The sequence below is a fragment of the Chlorocebus sabaeus genome, chromosome 11 (genome assembly GCF_047675955.1).
Source record: "Chlorocebus sabaeus isolate Y175 chromosome 11, mChlSab1.0.hap1, whole genome shotgun sequence".
Classification (NCBI taxonomy): domain Eukaryota; kingdom Metazoa; phylum Chordata; class Mammalia; order Primates; family Cercopithecidae; genus Chlorocebus; species Chlorocebus sabaeus.
Window position 1 is genome coordinate 115157182 of NC_132914.1, and position 11378 is coordinate 115168559.

Consider the following 11378-nt stretch of genomic DNA (forward strand, 5'->3'; position numbering starts at 1 on the left):
TTTAAAAATCACATTGCCTGGCTGGGTACAGTGGCTCACATCTGTAATGCCAGCACTTTGGGATCTCTTGAGCCCAAGAGTTCAAGACCAGCCTGGGCAGTATGGTGAAACCCTGTCTCTACAAAAAATACCAAAATATTAACCGGGCATGGTGGCATGTACCTGTGGTCCCAGCTACTCGAGAGGCTGAGGTGAAAGGATTGCTTGAGGCCAGGAGGCAGAGGTTGCAGTGAGCTGAAATAGAACGACTGCACTCCAGCCTGGGCAAGAGTGAGACCCTGTCTCAAAAAAACAAAATCATATTGCCATTAAACTTGGGCTAAATGCTTTGAAAGAGTGAGTTTAGGGGAACTGGAGGAATGGGACAAAATGTCTATAAACAGCCATGCTTTGTGTAGCATCTACTATATAATAAACTGTTGTGTAACTCTGCCATGCAACATAAATAATGCTAGTGATTTGCATTTTCTTATTACTTGGCATTCTGGAATAAATTCTATAGTTTTTTGCCAATGTTGAGGTCTATTTCTCACTTCCTTACATCCCCCAGGGTCCCTAGTATGAGGCAGAGGGGCAATAAATTGTTCCCTTGTTGTGCACACAGAGCTTACAATAGGTATGCACACAACTGCTTTGTCATCTCTGCATTTCCTTTTTTAATTTACTTACTTTATTTTATTTTATTTTATTTTATTTTTTGAGACAGAGTCTCACTCTGTCGCCCAGGCTAGAGTGCAATGGCATGATCTCAGCTCACTGCAACCTCTGCTACCCAGTTTCAAGTGATTCTTCCACCCCAGCCTCCTGAGTAGCTGGGATCACAGGCACCCATGATCATGCCCGGCTAATTTTTGTATTTTTGTAGCGACAGGGTTTCACCATGATGGACAGGCTGGTCTTGAACTCCTGACCTCAGGTGATCCACCCGCCTCGGCCTCCCAAAGTGTTGGGATTACAGACGTGAGCCACCATGCCCAGCACATCTCTGCATTTTTAGTGTCACAAGCCCAAAAGCTGTGTGGTCCCAGGCTGGACCACTGCCAAACACAGCCAGGATAATGTAAGTACACTTTGACCACATCTTTATTAACACCTTTTTATCTTTCTCAGTCCCCATGACTTTGGGGTTTCTAGCCTAGGGCAATTACATGGGATTCCATGTAGGGAAAATAAGGGAAAATTTCAAAATAAATCTTTTTTAAATGTTACCAGCTTAGAGGGCCTATTATTAGCATGACAGAATAATATGGTTGAGAAATTAACTAGACATTAATATTTACTGCTGAAGATTCAATACAAAAGACTAAGGAGGATTTTTCCCCCCAAGCAATTAAGCCTTAGAGTTCTAGAATATTGGGCTTGCCTAGTCCAGGGGAACTTGAATGCCTAGAAACTTTGGGACTTAAAGTTGAATTGTCAAAACGCCAGACCCTTCGAGGGGAGGGAGGTGGGAGTGTTGTATGAGAGCAGAGTGGCCCAAGTCCCTGAAGAATTCACAGTGAGGGTGTAGAACAGGCTGGAGAGGCAGGACAGTAGGATAGAGATATCAGGTTGGTGCAAAAGTCATTGCTTTTGCACCAACATAATACAATGCAGTGGTATCCAGGGTTTGGCAACTGAAGTGTGCTTACCAATTGCCTGGAGACCTTGTTACAATGGAGGTTTGGATTCAGAAGGTCTGGGGTGGAGCCAGAGACTGCACTTCTAACAAGCTCCCAGGTTGTGTGAAGGCTGCCGGTCCCTGGACCTTGCTTTGAGTAACAAGAGTGCAGATCACGTCCTGTCTTCATAGATCAATACTTCTCCTGGAGGCAAGGGAGGGGAGAGGTGATAAGAAGGACTTTGAAGAACGAGCACAGGGAAGTCTAAACCCCAAACTCTTGTGGCACTGGGTGCGATGACAAACGTTCTGGGTGGCCAAGTTGTACACTGAGAAAACCAACACTATTACCCACAGAGCTGCTGATCTTCAAAGGGATTGTTCCAACTGCACAAAGAGCATCTATTACAACAGATGATATAAAGAATTGAAGACCTGTAATGCCAGCACTTTGGGAGGCCGGGGCAGGTGGATCACCTGCGGTCAGGAGTTTGAGACCAGCCTGGCCAATATGGTGAAACCCTGTCTCTACTAAAAATACAAAAAAATAGCTGGGCATAGTGGCAGACACCTGTAATCCCAGCTACTCAGGAGGCTGAGGCAGGAGAATCGCTTGAACCCGAGAGGTGGAGTTTGCAGTGAGTCGAGATCGCACCATTGCACTCCAGCCTGGGCAACAAGAGCGAAACTTCATCTCAAAAAAAAAAAAAAAAAAAGAATTGAAGACCAGCCAGGCCCAGTGGCTCATGCCTGTGATCCCAGCACTTTGAGAGGCCAAGGCGGGAGGATCACTTGAGCCCAGATTTCAAAACAACCAGCCTGGTCAACATGGTAAGACCCCATCTCTACAAAAAATTTAAAAATTAGTCAGGCATGGTGGCACATGCCTACGGTCTCAGCAATGCCAGAGGCTGAGGCAGGAGGATCACTTAAGCCCAGGAGGTTGAGGATGCAGTGAGCTGTGATGGCACCATTGCATTCTATCCTGGGCAACAGAATAAGATGTTGTCACTAAAATTAAAAAATAATAATAATAATAATAAAAGAATTGAAGACCAAAAGCCCTTTCTCCAAATTTTCTGGCCCATTTCAACAACCACCTAGGAATCTTGAACAGCCCCAGAAAAGGGAAGAAACCCAACCCTCCATTCCCAACAGAATGAATTTCCAAACTACCTTAGCTTGAGAGAGCAACAGTGAAGGACATTAAGCCGGATATATTTAACTTAGAAAAATAATGAAATGTGAATTTTTTTGAGCCCTGTATATGGAGCAAATTCATAGGAGTTAACCCTTCCAACCTGAAAATTAGAATCAGATTCAGGATGTGATAAATAACCATCTATTCATTATTTAATCAACACATGTGAGAGGATGATGAATGAAGTCCCTAAACTCTAATATGAGGGATTTGGGGTTTCTGATAAGAGAAAGTAATTGGGGGAAAGAAGACCTCAGGACTTTGAGTCCTGATCAGTCGTCTAGGATTTTGCCGTGGCCATCGAAGACACTTTTCAAATTGCCCTTTGAGTTGTTTTTCTCCTTCAAGTCCTCCCTCTATTTAAACATGATTTCACCAGCATAAACATGCTCAGGAGAAAAACTGTTTGATTTTCTTCTGCCAGCATCTTCCAAAGATAGCCTTCAATCCCATTCTCTCATAAGAAGAAGTCTTAAAAATAAACAAAGGCGGCCCGGCGTGGTGGCTCACACCTGTAATCCCCACCCTTTGGGAGGCCAAGGCGGGTGGACCACAAGATCAGGAGTTCGAGACCAGCCTGGCCAACATGGTGAAACCCTGTCTCTACTAAAAATACAAAAATTAGCCAGGTGTGGTGGTGGGTGCCTGTAATCCCAGCTACTCAGGAGGTTGAGGCAGGAGAATTGCTTGAACCTGGGAGGCAGAGGTTGCAGTGAGCCAAGATTGCGCCATGTACTCTAGCCTGGGTGACAGAGCAAGACCCCGTCTGGAAAAATAAATAAATTAAGATAAACAAAGGCAGTAAGTGCTGTGTCCAAACCCAAGCTTGTTCCACAGCTGAGAGTAGCAAAATCCCAGGCTCCCTTTCTCTAATCCAATTTTAAGAGCAAATGCCTTGTGTTGGTAATTTTGCTTGTAATGTATGATCCTGCCATCTCCACGACTTGATGTTTTATTAAATTGTTTCCAAATCTGATGGTGATTATATAAGAAAAGTTTGCACCTATGCTAATTAATGGTACAATTCACACAGAGATATCACCTTTACTTGCCAGTAATGTCCCAGAAGGGCTAAACCACAGGCAGAAGGGGAAAGTAAGAAGAAATGACATCTTTGCCTGATCATCTGTCTTTGACAAATTAGAAGTCACAAAGTGATCTGTATAGTGTTTTTGCCTGGCCAGCAGTTTGTTTTTAATTAGTTACCAACATTTAATATACAAGGATTTCATATAAAATCCAAATTTCACCCAGGCACCGTAGCTCACACCTGTAATCACAATGCTTTGAGAGGCCAAAGCGGGCAGATTACTTGGGCTCAGGAGTTCAACACCAGCCTGGGCAACATAGCAAGACCCCATCTCTACCAAAAATTTTTTTAATTAGCAGGGTGTGATGGTGCATGCCTTACAGTCCCAGCCACTCAGGAGGCTGACGAGGAGAATTGCTTGAGCCCAGGAGTTCAAGGCGTCAGTGAGCTAGGATTCCATCACTCCACTCCAGCTTGGGCCACAGAGTGAGACCCTGTCTCTAAAATAATAAATAGGCTTGGTGAGGTGGCTCATGCCTGTAATCCCAGCACTTTGGGAGTCCGAGGCAGGAGAACTGCTTGAGCCCAGGAGTTCGAGACCAGCCTGGGCAGTAGAGCACAACCCTGTCCCAAAAATAAAATAAGATAAAATCCAAATTTCTGATTTTGCTTGAAAAATCCGAAGCACTGGCAATATTTGACTATCGTCCCTCATGGCGGAATAGTGGTGTGATAAACACTTGTGATACCTTCAGTCACCAGCCTTTGAACCCCTCTCCTTTATTCAAGGATGTCCCCAATTCACAAGTCTTGGTGGGAGGCAGGTGCCATTTCCCACTGTTCGAGCAATATACCCGATACTTACCAGCATGCTCCAGGCTTGGCCAATTAAGCGTGTCTCCCAGGCTTATAAATGGGGTGCTAATTTTAGGAAGAATCCAGGACAAGAAAGAATTGGTGAATTATTTCTGGCAGTCGATGGTGAAAGCAAAATTCAGCTTCTAGGAACAGCAAGGGCGGTAGGGGCAGTGGTATTCCATGGTTGGCAGCAGCAACAGTTTCTTAACTGGCTTGATTTGGGGAGTAATTTTGATCACGGTTTCAGTTGCGCAGCCTATCTGCCCATTTTCCAAGCTCAGTACTCCAGTCTCTTATAATAGTGATTATATTGCTGGGTGTGGTGGCTCATGCATGTAATTCCAGCACTTTAGGAGGCCAAGGTGGACAGATTGTCTGAGGTCAGGAGTTCAAGACTGGCCTGGCCAACGTGACGAAACCCCGTCACTACTAAAAATACAAAAAAGAAATAAATAAATAAAAATATTAATAATTAGCTAGGTGTGGTGGCGGACACCTGTAGTCCCAGCTACTCAGGAGGCTGAGGCAGGAGAATTGCTTGAACCTGGGAGGCAGAGGTTGCAGTGAGCCGAGATGGTGCCACTGCACTCCAGCCTGGGTGACAGAGTGAGACTCTATCTCAGAAAAAGAAAAAAAAGGGCTTATACGAGCTATCCAATATTTCATTATCACATTCCCCTTCTGCTTAAATCTTATATCTAAAACTTCAGCCCCCTTGAGGCACGGCATAGCTTCCACCCAACCCTCTTCCTTTATAGATTAACTTCCAGGCTACTTAGAGACCTGTGAGTTTGCAACTTCAGCCTTTCTCTGTCTTTCTCTTTACAGTGAAAGCATTTCGGTACTTAGAGAGAAAGCAAAGACCACTAGTGCGAGAATCAGCAAAGTAATGAGAAAAAGCTTCCCAAAAGCCCCTCCCATCATTTCCTCTTACATCAAAATTGGGCAGAACTGGGTCACGTGCACATCTCTTAAGCCAATCACGAGCAAGAGGTCCAGGATGGCTGTGATTGGCTTTATTTAGCACAGTAGTTCAACTGTGGCTGAATATTATAATCACCTGAGAAGCCTCTTTAACATGCCAATGGAGGCTGGACATGGTGGCTCAGTCCTGTAATTCCAGCACTTTGGGAGGCCGAGGCGGGCAGATCACCTGAGGTCGGGAGTTCAAGACCAGCCTGGTCAACATGGTGAAGCTCCATCTCTACTAAAAATACAAAAAAATTAGCCATGCGTGGTGGCCAGCACCTGTAATCCCAGCTACTTGGGAGACGGAGGCAGGAGAATCGCTTGAACCTGGGAGGCAGAGGTTGCAGTGAGCCAAGATCACTCCACTGCACTCCAGCCTGGGCGACAGAGCAAGACTATCTCCAAAAAATAAATGAAAAAATAAATAAATAGGCTGGGCGCAGTGGCTCACGCCTGTAATCCCAGCACTTTGGGAGGCCGAGGCAGGCAGATCACGAGGTCAGGAGATCGAGACCATCTTGGCTAACACGGTGAAACCCCATCTCTACTAAAAATACAAAAACAAAATTAGCCGGGCGTGGTGGCGGGCGCCTGTAGTCCCACCTACTCAGGAGGCTGAGGCAGGAGAATGACGTGAACCTGGGAGGTGGAGCTTGCAGTGAGCCGAGATGTCGCCACTGCACTCCAGCCTGGGTAACAGAGACTCCGTCTCATAAATAAATTAATTAGTTAAATAAATTAAAATGTCAATGAAGGGTCCCACTCCCAGAGGCCAAGTTTAATTGGTCTTGCTGAACTTCTGATAATGGATTTTTTTTTTTTTAAGTTCTGCAGGTGCTTTTAGTGTCAGCCAGGGCTAAAAGTCACTGATCTAGTCCAGTCCCCACCCCTGCCCATTTTACAGATGTGAATACTGAGGTCCAAAGACACGTTAAGTAACTTGCCCAAAGGCCTATACCTTTAATTAATAGCAAAAACAGAAAAAAGTAAAACCACACACACAAATTACATTTAGTAGGAAAACTTGGCTAGGTGCTGTGGCTCATACTTTTAATCTCAGCACTTTGGGAGGCCAAAGTAGGAGGATCCCTCGAGGGCAGGCGTTTGAGAGCAGCCCTGCCAATACAATGAGACTCCGTCTGTACGAAAAAAAAAATTTTTTTTAATCATAATAATACTAGAAGAACTAGGCCAGGTGTGGTGGCTCATGCCTGTAATCCCAGCACTTTGGGAGGCTGAGGCGGGCGGATCACGAGGTCAGGAGATTGAGACCATCCTGGCTAATATGGTGAAACCCTGTCTCTACTAAAAAATACAAAAAATTAGCCAGGCATGGTGGTGGGTGCCTGTAGTCCCGGCTACTCGGAAGGCTGAGGCAGGAGAATGGCGTGAACCCAGGAGGCAGAGCTTGCAGTGAGTGGAGATTGCGCCACTGCACTCCAGCCTGGGCGACAGAGCGAGACTCTGTCTCAAAAATAAAAATAAAAATAAAAATAAAAATAAAATAATAATAATAGAACAACTTTGTGTTTCCAGAATATACATGTGAGTACTGTTAAATCAAATTTATGGTATGAACCTGACATGTTTTCAGAAAATAAAAATTAAAAATTAAAGAAAACTTATGAGAGGTATTGTTTGGACTAAGTTCCTACACTAGGCCTTGATAGAACAGACCAAACCAAAATGAAGTCACCTGTGCTAACTGCCCTGCAATCAAATGGAACTTTAAAATGGGCCAGTTTTTGACCAGGGGCAGTGGCTTATGCCTGTAATCCCAGCACTTTGGAAGGCCGAGGCAGGTGGACCACTTGAGGTCGAGGCAGGTGAACCACAGGAGTTCGAGACCAGTGTGGCCAACATGGTGAACCACCGACTCTACTAAAATACAAAAATTAGCTGGATGAGGTGGCAGGTGCCTGTAATCCCAGCTACTAGGAAGGCTGAGGCAGGAGAATCACTTGAACCCAGGAGGCAGAGGCTACAGTGAGCTGAGATCGCACCACTGCCCTCCAGCCTGGATGACAAAGCGAGACTCCATCTCAGAAAAAAAAAAAAAAAAAAGAAAAGAAAAGAAAAGAAAAATGCCAGTAGTGAAAAAACTAGATTTACAGCAACCAATCCAAAAGGGCCCCGTCAAGCTGAACAAGTATAAGAATGTCTCCTCTGCTTTAATCTTATAAGGAAAGTAGCTTTGAAATGATCAGTTCACTTTCTAGCCTGTGTTTCTGCCGTCTTTAGTTCTTCTGCATATAAAACCCATCCCTTGCTCAGCTCGCTGGAGCACCTTTCCGTTTTACAAATGGGATACTGCCCGATTCATGAATTGAAAATAAAAGACGGCCCAGCACGGTGGCTCACACCTGTAATCCCAGAGTTTTTGGAGGCTGAGGTGGGCAGACCACCTGAGGTCAGGAGTCGGAGACCAGCCTGCCTAACATGGCAGAACCCTGTCTCTACTAAAAATACAAAAAATTAGCCGGGCGTGGTGGCAGGCACCTGTAATCCCAGCTATTTAGGAGGCTGAGGCAGGAGAATCACTTGAACCTGGGAGGCAGAAGTTGCAGTGAGCCAAGATTGCCCAACTGCACTCCAGCCTGGGCAACAAGAGTGAAACTCCGTCTCAAAAAAACAAAACAAAACAAAAACAAAAACACAAAAAAATTAAATAACAGACAATGAGATCATTAAATTCAGTTTGATAAAATTTTGTTTTTAGACAGCATCCATTGTGTTTCTTAGAAAGTGAAGTGCTGGGGCTGGGCGCACTGGTTATTGCTTGTAATCCAAGCATGAGCCACTTTGGGAGGCAAAGGTGGGTGGATTCTTCGAGCCCAGGTGTTCAAGACCAGCCGGGAAACATGGCAAAACCCTGTCTCTACAAAATATACAAAAACTAGCTGGGCATCATGGCATGCACCTGCAGTTCCAGCTACTAGGGAGGCTGAGGCGAGAGGACCACTTGAGCCCTAGAGGTGGAGGTTGCAGTGAGCCACGATAGTGTCACTGCACTCCAGCCTGGGTCAGCCTGGGTGACAAAGTGAGATCCCTCTCTTAAATAAATAAATAAATAAGGGAAATCAAATTCCTGGAGTGCTTGAGGACTGAGAAGGAGGGTAGCGTAGTGATATGATTCTCAAACCTGAGCGCTGCAGAATCCCCTCAAGGGCTTGTCACAACACAGATGGCTGGGGCCCACCTGCAAAGTTTAAGATTTCCTGGGTTTGAGGTGGAGGGAAAAATAATTAGGATGTCTAACAAGTTCCCAGGAGCTGCTACTGATGCTGTTGTTCCAGCATGGGCTGTATAGAATCAGACTGTATTAGCAAGATCCAGTTCTGCCCCTTACAAATGAGAACCTAAGCAAGGTACCTAACATATCTACAGAATGGGGCCAATGATAGTAACTTGGGCTTCTTGCAACAACTGAGTGATCATACTAAATGTAAAGTGCTCAGAACAGTGTCTCAGCCATAGTAACTGCCTAATGGATATGAGTCATTTTCATTCATTCATTCATTCATTCATTCATTCATTCATCAAACAGTTAGGAATTGAGTACTTCCTTTGAGCCAGGTAATGTTTCAGGCACCAGAAGTACAGTGGTAAGTAAGTCAAAGGTTCTCCTCTCAATAAGCTTACATTCCACTGGGAAGGCATACAATAGATGACTTTGCAACATATAATCTAATGTCAACACAGGAGAACTCAACATTCCAAGTTAACACAACAGCAGATGCACACAGAGTTTTATGATAAGTTGTTCTGGTCTTGTTTGAATCTTCCAGCTCAAAGAGGTGGCAGCATCATGCTTCTAATGCAAAGATCCTTAGAAGGATGGCTCTTACCATGAATGGCTCGTACCATGATGGTAAGGATGGCTGTAACCATCAGTAAGGGCAGGTTGTGGCATAGTTCCCCTAGCCAATCCTTTGGGTTTTGTTTGAGAGGACAAATTTGAAACCAGAACGGTTTGGGTGAAGAGTGTTAGGAGGGAAGGGAAGAGTAGGGTGGCAATGTGTTGCATGCTGCACATTTGTTCTTTCATTTAATCCTTACAACCATCCTTGAGTAAATATTACTGGATAAGGAGAGAAGCAACCTGCCCAAGTCTAAGTGGAAAAAGTGGCATCTCACCCCAAGAGTACCTAATGTTTGGCGAGGAGCAGAACCACTGAAGGGAGAACAAATCATGAACAAAGAGAGAAGGATCCAGAGTCCACATGGCCATCCTCAAAAGTTTGCCCTTGCCTTGCAACTTAAATTGCCTTTCTCGTGAGAAGCAAAAACATTTCAACGCACCATTTTCCTGGCATGTAGGAATGCTTTGGTCTACATGTTCACTGCACTGATTCTAACGGTTCTTTAGCCTTTTTAATTCTTTTCATTCTCCTGGAACACTTGAGGATTCAGGGACTTGCTTAGTTTTCTCTCCATAGGCTGTGTAAAGATTTTTAGAGGTGAACTGATTCGAGGCAGGTCTTCTGACACCCAAAGCAATGCTTTCTTGATGACTTCTCCTTTAGTTTCAAAAGCCACTGTATTAGTCCATTTTCACACTGCTATAAAGAAATACCCGAGACTGGGTAATTTATAAAGGAAAAAGATTTAATTGACTCACAGTTCCACATGGCTGGGGAGGCCTCAGGAAACTTACAATCATGCTGGAAGGCGAAGGGGAAGCAGGCACCTTCTTCACAAGGAGGCAGGAGAGAGAAGAAAGAGCGAAGCAGGAAAAGCTCTTTTTTTTTTTTTTTTTTTTGAGATGGAGTCTTGCTCTGTCGCCCGGGCTGGAGTGCAGTGGCCGGATCTCAGCTCACTGCAAGCTCCGCCTCCCGGGTTTACGCCATTCTCCTGCCTCAGCCTCCCGAGTAGCGGGGACTACAGGCGCCCGCCACTTCGCCCGGCTAGTTTTTTGTGTTTTTAGTAGAGACGGGGTTTCACCGTGTTAGCCAGGATGGTCTCGATCTCCTGACCTCGTGATCCGCCCATCTCGGCCTCCCAAAGTGCTGGGATTACAGGCTTGAGCCACCGCGCCCGGCAGGAAAAGCTCTTTATCAGACCATCAGATCTCGTGAGAACTCACTATCACAAGAACAGCATGGGGGAAACCGCCCCCATGATCCACTCACCTCCCTCCCTCGACGCCTGGGGATTACAATTCAAGATGAGATTTGGGTAGAGAAACAGAGCCAAACCATATCAGCCACCCTTTAGGAATTTAAAACTCCAGTGTAAAGCCTGCCTCTCAGTAATTAGATCATTGGTGAGGAGGGTACAGCACCATTTATTTCTTTAGTAATCGCTCATAATTTTGCTTAGTTGTCTTACCAGTTGTTTTCTAAAATTGTATCAGCTGTTTTCCTTTATACACCCATCACTTGTATTTTATGCCTTTTAACAAACAGGAGTGGGCTGGGTGTGGTGGCTCATGCCAATAATCCCAGCACTTTAGGAGGTCCAAGGCAGGCAGATCACCTGAGCCCGGGAGTTAGAGACTGTAGTGAGCCATGATCGTGCCACTGTACTCCAGCCTGGGTGACAGAGTGAGACCTTCTCTCAAAAACAAAACAAAACCGTAGGAGTGTTCAGAGACCCCAGAATCTGGCAATACATGACAAATATTTAATGCGTTTCTGTGACTTTAATTCAGAAGCATCTATATCTCACCTCAGCATGTGTCAGCAAGTTAATTGTAAATATGTGCTGATTTTTAGCTT